Consider the following 12,566-nt stretch of genomic DNA (forward strand, 5'->3'; position numbering starts at 1 on the left):
AAAGTACTCAGAGATGTAACTATAGCAGTTTGCTCATCTATGACAAGGGACGATCTGATAGCCTGCAGATATTCAATTTGTCCTTATATATTAAAGATACATGTATGTTTCAGGATACATAATGTTATTCTGCATCTTTCTACCTGAATGGGATTTTTGCAAGAAAGTAAAATCCCTTCAAGATGAGTTGTTCTGTGCACTATAAACTTATACCAGACACTATTCATTGCACAAATTCAGCTACTTTTATAAAATTTAAACATTAAGAAAGTGTTAACAGGTCCAATCCACACCCTAAGGAAGATACTAATATGAAACATGTTTCTGTAACACGTCCACTCCCTTGTTTCTGGTTTACAATTGAGAGACTAAACCAGTCCTGCTCCTGCTGAGAACAATGGCTAATCTGAAATATTTCTGTGAGATCAGGGTTTGGTGCTCATATTTGTTCTGACAACAGATTATAGGTTAGAAAATGATTCAGGGCTTTGAAAAGTGACAATTAAAATTATGGGGGGAGAAGAGAAGACTTTCTTTTAACTTAAAAAACAAATACATAGCAAAGAGCAGAAGAAAACAGATCTCTAACAATGCCTCACTCCTAAGCAATGACTGACATCTGTTTCAAAAACTCTTTTATTGCAAAATTCAATAAATGGAAAAACCGCACTAGCTGAAAGTCTGCCACTTCAGCGAGGGAATAAAATGGAGCCTTTTCTAATGGAAAAATATTCAAAAGTCAATTGATGTAATGCTGGTATGTGGATGACCTGACAGATTTTCAGATCAGCAATGCTCTCTTTACTAATGGAAAGAAAACTTTACCAAGACTGGTAATCGTCTGCATTTAAAATGCATTTTCTATTAAAGCCCATAAGGAAAAAGCATATATTCTTTAGTGTATACTGTAGTTCAATTGTAATTAGACAAAGTAACTTGCAGAAGCTGCTGAGAGAACAGTATCTCTCTCTGGGAGAGGTTCCTATAACACATCAGCATCAAAAGAGCCCACTATTGCTCTGGCGTATTTTGCCCCTCCAAGTCATTACAAAGGAGATTTAAGAAATGGTCCTATATATACCCTCCCCGTTTTAGGGGCAAAGACTTGTCTTCCTCGGCAGATACTAGAGACCTCTGGCAGCAGAATCAAGCTAGCAGTAACATGAGGGCTTAGACATTAATGCAGAACAGCTGATTTACAAGGCAATTAAGTAATTTTGATTTTTTAAAAAATGACCTTTTAAACCTAAACAAGAGCAACTTTGTTATCCCTATTATAATTGTCATTTTAGGTTATTTTTAACTTTTAGTAAAGCTTTATGAAAACTAATTAAATTCCCTAGAGTTGTTAATTTATCAAAAATTACATCTAAATTACATAGAGTATCTATTACAGAGAAGTTGTTATATGCAAAATATGCCATCAAATATGAGGGAAAATACCTCAAATTATTGAGACAGACAAGATCTAAATTGAAGGGAAGTCATGAACATACATATCCCCTTTTATTTTTCTCTACTACTTTTGAAATCATTTGCTTGGTTAAATATTATTATTAAATACACGATGGTAGCAGTTGGAGTCCAACCAGATAAAGGAGCACTCATGCACCAGGTGCGATAACCAGCATCCCCCTTTTCCAAGCAGCTATTACCATTTTAAAGGGAATAAAAACACAAAGAGCAAAGAAGCACACAAAGTGGCTCACTGTGGGTTTTATTCCCTTCTTTCCAAAATGCTATCCAACACCGCGCGATTGTCTCTGCACGCACAGATCGTAATGCCTGCCTTTGCAGCCAGGCACGGTAAGGTTGCCCAAGGCTCCCTGGCCAGACTGCCAAGGTGGGCCAGCAGCTTCACTGAGCTCCTTGTCCCATAAGGGCTGTCCCTGTCCCCCTCCTCTGCTGTGTGCTGAGCACCTACCTGGAAATCTGACCAAATCAAGAGGCCGGTTACAGGGGAGGCAGACGTTAAGCACATTAGGGACACACTGAAATAATCTCTGAGGATTGGGCGATGATGGTGGAGGTGATGTCTTGCACAGATGTCACTAAACGTAAGGGTTTTACCAAAAAGTATCTGGCCACGGCTGACTCCCAGCACTTACCAATGCTGACGTTTAAGGACACTTAATGCGATTTCTTACGCTTGCCGAGCTGTTCTCCATAAAAGCTTTGCATTTCCCATGCAAGCCCTACTCTCCCACTAACATATGCATCTCATAGCTGTCCCAGGGCTGCCGTAACACACATTCAGCTGCAGTGAGCCTCTACGGAAACTAACTGCAATCAGAAACAGCAGGAACACAACGATACTTTGGGCCACCTTCCGATTCCCATCTCCAAGGATGCCTGAAGGAGATGGGATTAAACATTCTTCCTTTTTCCTGTGACAGCGATAGAGCTGCTCTGATGCAGAACCTCCTGGCTAGTCATGCCATTTCAAAACTCTCCAAGATGAGGTCACTTTTAATATTAGCAGTGCTCTTTTTTTATTTTTGCTTCCTTTTTTTTTTTTTTATAAGTTGCCAGACTGATCATGCTTTCTCATGAACTGACTAGATAAAGATTGTATGTCCCCAAACCATACTCATTTGCTAAAAGAGAATAATAGATAAAAGCTACACGTGCTTTATCACTGGGTATAGAAAGAAAGAAGGAAGTTATGAGGCTGGGTGAAATGTGAACTTTTTTTTTTTTTTTTTACTGCTTAGGTGATAGCCTGTGATATTTTATGGTTAATGTTGGGAACTTGATGGTTTTGATTTTAGGTGCTATATTTGGGAAGTTTCCTTTTTAGCACTTGGTAAAGGATCACTACATTTACTACATTCCCAGGTAGGTCTCTTGCCCCTGCTTCCTTTTAAGGTGTTAAATTTGGCAGATATACTGTGTAGTATTTAGAAAACAATTATTTCCAAATGGTAGGAAAGAAACTTGCCAAGTGTAACAGCTAAAAACCAAAAAGAAAAAAAAAAAAAGAAAGGAAATAAAGAGGAAGAGGGAAAGATATTAAAAAAAAAAAAAAAAAGTAGAGACCTTTCAGCAGCTTTATAAACCATTAAATCCAGTGCTTGGACTGAAGACCACCTTTGATTCAGCCTGGAACTACTGCAGATGCAATACAGCATCCTCCCTTCCAGTGAGCCTCAGGGACTGCAGTAAAACAGAGAGGTGCCCAGATGCGCAGGACCTAACACGCACATCTGCTGGAAGACATCCTGCACCATCTACAATGCTGGTGTTGACCGAAGGGCAGACTCCGGGCCAGTTTCAAAGCCCTCTGTGGACATGCAGCCTGCAGGTAACACCCTACAACAGCACATTAGGTAGGTCACTGCTTTTGCATGCCCATAAATATCCACGTCCATCTCAATTCACCTTTGTTCCATTAACCCAGACCAGAAATGCATGAAGTGTCAGGATTCATGGCTGGCATAAACTTCCACAGAAGAGTGCTGAAAAATTTGAATGTTATTGGTTTATTGGTAAGCTTTCCTTTCTAAACAAAGAATAAGCACTCCCAGTGTCCTGGCCAGGCATGTGTAAATCCCATGGCACTAACATTCACTATGATATCTAGATCAGTACCAAAATAATCTCATTCTTTGTGAGTCATTACTATAAATTAGACATCTAGATATTTTGTCTATCTGGGTGAATCCCTTTTAACTTTAAAATAAATAGATTTTTTTTAATTAAAACCAAAAATTATGGTGCTTCCTTAATGTTTTTAATCTCAATAAAAACAAACATTTCTTCTGAAGACACATGAGGTTTCATCAACCTATACAAAAAGCTTGTGTTACTGGATCAAAATAACAGATGGAGGACCAGGAAGAAAGAAAATGGGAAAGGAGAGCTATGAAAACAAGGAATGAAGCCCAGTCAAATTATATCAGTGACAGACTGGGAAATATAACTGTACTACATTACAAATCCAGATTATATTTATAAAATTGTTACAATACAGTAGCCTAAGTATATCTTGAAGACATTTGACAACAGACTTAGTGTTACATTTCTCCCATATGCAATTACGTCTAACAAGCTTGCTTTGAGAACACAAGGACCATGATACTGGTTCAGACCAACAATCTTCCTGTTCCCCTCTCTGGCAATGGCCATAAATGAGCACAGAAGAGCAAGAACAGAATAAGCATATGTCATTTCCCCTATATTTTCCCAGCTTCTTGCTATTTCAGCTCAGAGAACTTACCGAGCCTGGTGTAGTTATCTGTCCTGACACCCTTGACAGAGCTCTCTCATCTGTTTTCCTCTTGAACCCATGTAAACTTTTTGGATTCCTAACAAATCTGAACATTCATTCTTGGGGAACAGGACCATTTCTGAACACCAATCTTATTTTCTTGTAACTATCTTTAGTGCTTAGATCTCATTTCTGAATGGTGAGGGTCAACTCAGTACTCATCACTTTTCATGTACAGCTACCGCTGTTGGCCCAAGGTCTATGTTCTCTACACATAATTTCATTTGTCTTTGTATTTTCTAGTGACTTGTCTCATAAGGTCCTTGCATAGTTCTTCACAGCCTGCTCTCACTGCTATTCGCTTCAGTTGCTTAGGAATAATTTGCTAATTTAAATTGATAACCTGAAATATCTTCCATTCAAGTGGAAAACACCCAGAAAAAATGATTGTGCCTGATTAGCACAATTATTCAAACTAAGCTATTTGAAGAAAGTGGAATTAGAATAGTGTAAAATTTCGAGAAGAAATTTCTTCTATTCCAGAAGAAATAAGCAGACGAGATGCTGGCATGTTTATCAAAGAATGGGATTCTGACTGCTAATTTCAGCAAGCTCATGAAAGCTCTCTGGTCTCCTACAGTTGGAAAAGACATGGTCAAACACAAAGAAACTGCTCCTGATGAAGAGAAAGAAACCCCCCAAAATAGTGACAAAAACTGCCAGAACATCAGAGAAGGGCAAAATGTGGGGGCAAAATATGGGGGCAAAATTCCACAAGTGAGATTATTATTTTACCACTCTTTTTACAAGTTCTACAACTGAAATACAACTGGTTCAGCAAATGTATTGATAAAGTTTTAGTGCTGATTGCTTCATCTACAATGGCCAGGAATGGTTTAAATTGCCAAGAGGAATGAGGCCCTGGTGAATATGTGCATCAGGTATCAAAACGTGTGCCAACGATGGCAGGACTGCCTCGTGCATCTCCCTGGAAGAGGCACCAAACAGGCAGGCTGTGTTAGGAAGCTCCACAAAGAGCCAAAGTGGGAGAGACACATACATATATAATTTTAAAGCAAAAATGTTATTCTAAAAGTAGAGCTCTCCAAACATAGCAAAAGATCATATTTTTCATTGAATACTGAATACACATGAAAGTCTAACTGTAAAACAATGTTAAAATTATACTGGCAACTTGCTTGCCAGATTTCTTTTTAATGACTTACAAAATTAATATGATGTTTAAACTACCCAGTGGGATCGACTTTATTTGTATCTGAAATGTAGTTTGAAACTGTTCAGCAAAGAAAAACACTAACAGTTTAGAGCGAGAAATAAAGAATATTCTTTTTAGGTGAAAACATAAGGGACACTTATGCTTTTAAAAATTGTTAAAATCACCATTTACAACCCAAATTCTGTCCCTCAAACTAGGATTAAATAACTTTGCTCTAAGCATCCATGGGATCTTACCAAAAATGACAAGAGCCCCTACTTTTCCTGGATTTTTCAATGTATTACTAATAAAGAGAACAAAAAGAGAATGCAACAGCCAATTCCTTAGCTTGTGAGTTTTTTGAGCAATTGAACCTTTTTCTGCATTTTATCTGTCAAATACACTAAAAAACCAGTAGATCCACAGATTATCACTAACTATTAGACTAAGTATCATGGTTAATTAAGAATATGAAATACACACATGCTAAATGTTGAGCTACGAACCACAATATGCCACTGGAATACTTGCTTAAGTAAGGAAAGAAGTGCAAGATGCTTCACATACAAAGCTTACTTTCAACTTGTGTGGTTCTGTGCAGTGTTTCTAATGAGCAATAATTATATATGTACTTTAGGAAGCCTTTCTACACCTATTACAAATTTAGATTAAAGGTAGGGCATTACTTATTTTACACATGCTTTTAAAGTAGTTTGTAAAATATATGCAAGTCTATAAAAGTTTGTGTCCTAACAACAAACAACTGTACCACTACTGCACATCACAGTACAAACAAGTAAGGGTTTGCTAATTATAATTAACACAAATCACATGTAAAAGTTGTAAGGCTTACACAGAACAATTAAATGTAATTTTCCTCTAGTTGAAATTGTTTTATTTTAATCTTTTTTTTTTAAACTTCTATTCATTTTTTTAAATAAATCAGATGAATTTGGGTTTGAAATCACAATAACCTACATTAAAGCCCAAGCTTCCACCGTTCTAGTAAAAGCATTTAAGCAAGAAACACTATCAGCATTACTTTCAGCAGTGAAAGCCACAGCAGAAAAAATATACCCAGAAAGCAGAAAAATATACCCAAATAGGATGGGTTAGAGAAAGCATGTCTTAGTGAGTCATGCTGGTTATGGAAAGCTAACACTCAACAAGAAAACTCACAGGCGAGGTAGCCGTGCCCCAGTCACTGCATGTCCCTGCACAGGGGACCCGAGCACGGGGCTGGAGCCAGATTGCTTCGGGGCTCACTCTGGCCTTGGGAGCAGCATAGATGCATGCGCGTGGTGCAGAGCCTGGGCTACCCAGCCCGCCCAAACCCCAGCTGCCTCCCCATGGGACCGACACCAGTGTCTCCCCATGCATGCCACTTCCAGCATCCACCCTGGACCAACCAACAACTGAGATTCAGGTGAATGTAAGCATCAGTGGCCTTCCTTACGTCTTCATGAGTAAGGCTGAAGATGCTGCTGGTTTTTTACCTTCCTACATGCTCTGTATGATGAGAAATGTTCGCTGTCTCTCAAGGTCAAGACAAATGTTCATGGCTAAGTCACAACTTTCATGTACCGCAACAAGCATCTTATCTGCAATCTATGTAACAGATCAAATGCTAGAATTTATGTTTTCCAACTACAAATATTTCTACTTTATATCATGCAGTAAAGTTCTAGCTTTATTTGCAGTGGGTGTGAGTTTCACTAGTAGGTGGAAGAAGCCTATTTTCTCCATTTGGACTCACCTATGAAAATGGAAAATGGGAGACATTTTTCTATTTTATTTTATTTTTTTCTCTTTCAATCTCTGTGAAAGTCCAATTGAAAGTGAACGAACAGCCCAAAGCCTGTGAAAACCAGAAGGCTGTATCACTGAACTGTCAAAGTTGTCAACATGAGGTCCAGTAGGATATTTAAAGGCACCCTGGGAGGTTAAACATCCATAGCCATTTATCCCTATTTATTTATCTGAACTGCAAGCACCCTTATGAATGACATTAAGCACCCAGCTGTGCCTTTACTTACCTAAACACCTTTGGAAGCCTGACCCAAGGTGACCAGAAATACCAACAATCCACTAGCTAAAAAGTTATCTTTAGAACATTGGTGATGTTATATTTACCTAACAGAGATGCAAGCTGTCCTTCAGATTCTTCTGCTATGCCTTTTGGCTCTCGCCTCTCAGCAGGCAATCCCAGGGCTCTGCTCCATCCCCATCACATCTCTGCAGTCCCATCTGGGCTGTCCAGGCAGTGGCAGTGCCCGTTGTCCCTTGTCCAGAGCCACGAAGGAGCTGCCTGTGGCGTTGCCCTGCTCTGAGTGGGTACAGGGTGGAGGCACCGTCTGGGAGCTCTCTTCCCTGGCCAGCAGTCACTTCTTGTGAAACTAAAACCTCACTAATAAATCTTTGCCAAATTTGGACAATTGGTGTGAATATTAGAGGGGAGGAGAAGGAAGTGATTGTGAGAGCATTTGTAGGACTCCCAGTTCCTTGGGAAACAATGCTTAAAAATATTTATAAATGATGGTTTGTACAACTTTGTCATATTTCTTGCTTGACAGATGACGTTCTGTTCCTCTGATTTCTGCCAAACTCTGTTTTCATGCAAATGCATTCAATAGATCATCATTTTTAACATAACAAAAACTGAAAACTTAAGGGTTAGGAACCTTGATAAATAGGTTCTGCTTACATAACTACACAACGATGCATTATGTGTTCTTGGTTATCACAAAATATACCAGGTTAGTCAAACGGCAGTATTTAGTTCCCACTTTCCACATTTCAAAACTGTTTTGGCCAACAAGAATTACTTTTATGTACACATGTGAAAAAATAAGAAAGTGAGAAACACAACTGAAGTTCTTCAAGACATTAAAATCAACCTGTCCTCTAGCAACAGCCACACTTATAACAAGTTTGCTTATCCTAATACTCTTGTAATCTTTTCTATCATCATAGTTCATGATAAAACTGCAGTTATTGTTATGTATCACTGGCTAAAGTAACACACTAAAAATGAAAAACATAGCAGGCGATAGATAGTTTTAATCCATATGACATTAGATGTACAATTTGTTATAAAATATGAATTAGTTTTATTTATCAAATAATGTTACAAATAAATTATTATAAATAGTATTTTGTAATAAAGGAGAAAGTAAAGAATGTATTCCATTAAAATCCTGAGCATAATGTTTCTCTTTCCTTTGAGAACTGTATAACCTAGAAGCTAAAAATAATAAATTTATCCACACGATACCATGCAATCCTCCTCAATATTTAGATGATAAAGAACTCAAGCCTGAGTAATTGCAAGTCAGAAACTTCAGGAATTAGGCCAACTGCCCTAAGTGTCAGTAGGTGTGACTTGCTATGGAAACAACATAGGAAGGACAGAAAAACAACTTAGAGTTGGAAAAGCTTTAAAAAGCATATGAAGTACCCTGCTGTGGCTTGCTTGATTTTAAGGACTTTACATACAATTTCCGTTCATGAGAATAAAAAGAGTTTTCTCACAGCTCACTTCATTATAAGGGTAGCTGCAAAAATGCAGACCCACCTCCCAGGCTGGGAGCTCACCCCAGTGATTTTTCTGGGATGCCCAGCACAGCAGGGCCCCACTGCCCATAGACCCCCTGGGCTCCGACAGGAATCATCCCACATGCCACAGGACAGCTCAAGAGCTTGCTGTCGCAACTCCAAATCTGGTCAAACATTGGTCTAAAGCCTTCTTCTTTATGAGATGGTGCTATCTTGGCCTGATTCATAGAAGTTAATGGTAAACTCATTGCTACTGTTTCCATGGTTGTGTGGTATGATTAGCACTTGGAGACAGAGTGAGAAGTGATGCTGTGTCACAAAGAGGTTAAAAAATGTAAAATGGCATTAAAAGCGTCTGGACATTTGAGAAATCATTATCAAGTGATGTTTGATATATTAGATTAAACATTGAAAGATAAAAAGAGTAGAGATGAAAGGAAGGAAAAACTCTAGCCTCTTACTCCAATTTAATCCCTTAATTTTATATCACTTTCCCTCCCTCTAAATCTAGAAGGAAAGGTTATTTTGAGCAATAATATTTATGGATTCTGTAATTAAGTAATTGAATGAAAGAAACAGAGAAAATAGCCTCAAATTCTCTAAATGCACAGGATGCAGGAGGCCCCAATTTCCGTCTGACTTGAAGAACTTTTCAAATGACCTTCAAAGATTTAAAAATTCTCCTGCCAGAGGAGCCCACCCCTCACCCAGCACCAAGCAACAGGAGTTGCAACACAAGCAGGGTGGACCCATCAGCAAGAAAGAGTGGCCTGCTTCCTCCTTTTTCTTTCTACTTTTTTTATGACACAGTTTACATGCAGATACTGAAAGAAATTAGAAATGAAATGTCAGGCCTGGAAGAAATAACAGAGCTGTCAGGAACCAGTGACTTAGTTTTTGCTTAGAGGGCTTGTAAACATTTTTAGTGATTCTATTACAAATTCTGCAAAAGGGTACTGCCTGGGAGCTGAAGATGCTGAACCATTCATTAAGACTAATCCATACGTTTTGAAAGTTTGCTCAAGGGCACAGATACCTGCAGTTTACCTTACTCTGAAATCCATAGCAGAATGTTTCCAGGCTAGCACAAAGGTCTGGGGGTGTCCGGACTAGCGTTAAATAGGCCAGCTCCCTCTATGAGCTGTAGTCCTCAGTTAGGGACATTTCCTTCTGTCTCTTATTTTCTGGTGCAGACAACCTGCTCCATGGCTGCTCTGTGATCCTACAACTGCACTCATTGTGGTTCATGCTTACACAGCTCTTGGCAGAGAATGAACAGCTCTAATCTGGAAATTGTTTTGTAGGGACTTTCCACACACCACATTCTCTGTTTAGAAAAAAATAGGGGAATCAGTTCTCGCAGCACTGAATGACCAATTTCTCTCCTTATAGCCTTTTTTATTTATTTAAAAACACTATGGAAAGTGTGAGTATTCAAAGGTAGAGACTGCAATACTACCATTTGTAATGTCAGTGCTAGGTTAAAGGTTGGACCAGATGATCTTGGAGGTCTTTTCCAACCTGAATGATTCTATAGTTAAGTGATTCTAATGCATTTTATTAGAGCATGTGAGGTCATGAAAGTGTTTTGCTGCTAGAAACCAATGTGTGCTACTCTTCCCTTTGCAATTTAAATGCAACACTATGTTCCTCAGAGCCTTAATAAATAAATAAATAAATAAATATAAAACCCACCAAATTAACGTTAACCAAAACAATGTTATATTTTAATAATTGAAGAAAACGCTGGTATTTGACTTGGTGATAGAAGCACAGCCTATTCAATTCTAAAGTATTTTCAGCAAAAGTAATCCTCGACTCCTGAAACTAAGAACAGCCAAAAAGCACCTCGCAGCCAGCCGCATCCAAGCACCCTTCCGCAGGGGAGCAGAGGAGGGGGATGCCCGCGGTGCAGCCCCCGTCCCTGCCGCCTCTGCTCCTGAACGAGCCGCTGGGCGATGCGGGGACGGCAGCGAACTGGGGGAGCCCCCTCGCCCCTCCTCGCCCCCTTCCTCCCCCGGCCCACATGGGCGCGGGCAGCGGCCGCATAAGACCCCCGGGGACCCTGCCGAGCGCTCGGCCGTCGTGGCCCGGCACCGGCCGCCTCTCCCGGTCTGCCGGAGGAGGAGGAGGAGGAAGAGGAGGAGGAGGAGCCGTGGACACCTCCCCTGGCACTCGCCGCGCTCCGAGCCGGCAGGCCGGGGGACAGCGCACAAGGCGGCCGTGCGAACCGCACCGAAGCCCCCGCAGATTTCTTTGCCCGCAAACCCGCGTTCAGCTCAGCCGAGCCCCCCGGACCCCCCAGGACCCCCCAACCCGTCCTCCCCTTCCCACCGGGGCTCCCGCAGCTGCGCCCCTCCCCGCCTCCAGCCCTGCAGCGCTGCGCACCCGCGGAGCCCCCCGCGGCCCCCAGCACGGCTCGGCACGGCCCGGCACGGCTCGGCACGGCTCGGCACGGCTCGGCACGCACTTACTCCGCGGGGCCTCCCGGGTGGAGGCTCGGGCCCGGCGGCTCCCCAGGCGCGGTAAGTGGCGAGGAGCCGCGCTGGGCGGGGAGGGGTTTCGCCGAGAAAACTTCCCCGGAGCCGAGCGGAGCGGTGCAGCTCGACTGCCCGCCTCCTCTTCTTCCTCCTCCTTCTCTTCCTCCTCCTCCTCCTCCTCCTCCCGCCGCCGCCGCCTCGCCCGGCGGCAGCACCGCGCCTGCCCGGCCGCGCCGCGCTGCTGCCGCTTTCCGTTCCCGGGGCTGCAAAAACAGCCGCTTTTTTTATTGTTATGAGTAGTGTTTTGAAAGGGAAGGTAGAGCGGAGGAAGGGAAGGATGGGCGCCGGAGGATCCCGGCTTCCCCCAGTGCCGTGGGTGCAGCCCCGCCGCGGTACCCGCAGCATCCCCGGCCGGTGAGGATGCACCGCTCTTGGGAAAGCCATCCCTGCCCCTGATGGAGAAGGCGAAGAGTGAGTCCGGGGAGCAAGGACAGCATGGGAAGAGTGGAGGAAGCCGTGCTGTGATGAACGTGGCACCTGACCCCTCGGACCTCGGGTTATCCCCAAATTCAGAGCTGGTGCGCAGCATCCCCTCCTCAGTACCTGCGAAGAGAGAAAGTATGGGGCTGATCCTCCGGGTCTTGTACTTCAGGTACGAAGTCAGTGCAAAGCAGTGGTGAAACATTATTTTTGCTTGTCCGTGCAGGGGGTATGAACTTAAACTCAGCATGAAGCACTGGCATCTAAGTCTAAAGTTAATGAGTGCCCTCTTCCATTTGGCAGGTTGGTCCCTGAGGAAGGAGCTCAGCTGGTGATTTTTTAACGTGTACTATTAAAGACCAGCACTGCAGTCCAGGCCTCATTCTCCCTTTCTTCTTTCCTGAACCGGAAGGTGTGCTTCCCTAGACAAGCAAAATAACAACAACAACAGCATTAATAATAATAAAAAGTTGCCATTGCTTCAAGCTCTTTCAAATATTTCAAACATTTCCTTGTCTTCAGTACATACTCCTCAGCTACTTTTTTTTCCAGATCTTCACAATCCATTTCTATGACAATTTCAGAAAGTACAAAACATCTCTCTGACTTTAGAGAAAGTGAGATC

At 41.9% G+C, this 12,566-nt stretch overlaps 1 protein-coding gene across 1 annotated transcript in view; it reads right to left on the reverse strand.

The window, feature by feature from the left end:
* Nucleotides 1-11,700, reverse strand: part of EYA1 (EYA transcriptional coactivator and phosphatase 1) — a 164,422-nt gene extending 152,722 nt beyond the window's left edge. The window contains exon 1 of the mRNA XM_048077011.2: nucleotides 11,456-11,700. The gene's annotated coding sequence lies outside the window, so the exon portion shown is untranslated. The remainder of the gene's footprint in view (nucleotides 1-11,455) is intronic.
* Nucleotides 11,701-12,566: the final 866 nt, after the last annotated feature.

Source organism: Anser cygnoides, chromosome 2 (genome assembly GCF_040182565.1).
Source record: "Anser cygnoides isolate HZ-2024a breed goose chromosome 2, Taihu_goose_T2T_genome, whole genome shotgun sequence".
In the NCBI taxonomy this organism is placed as follows: domain Eukaryota; kingdom Metazoa; phylum Chordata; class Aves; order Anseriformes; family Anatidae; genus Anser; species Anser cygnoides.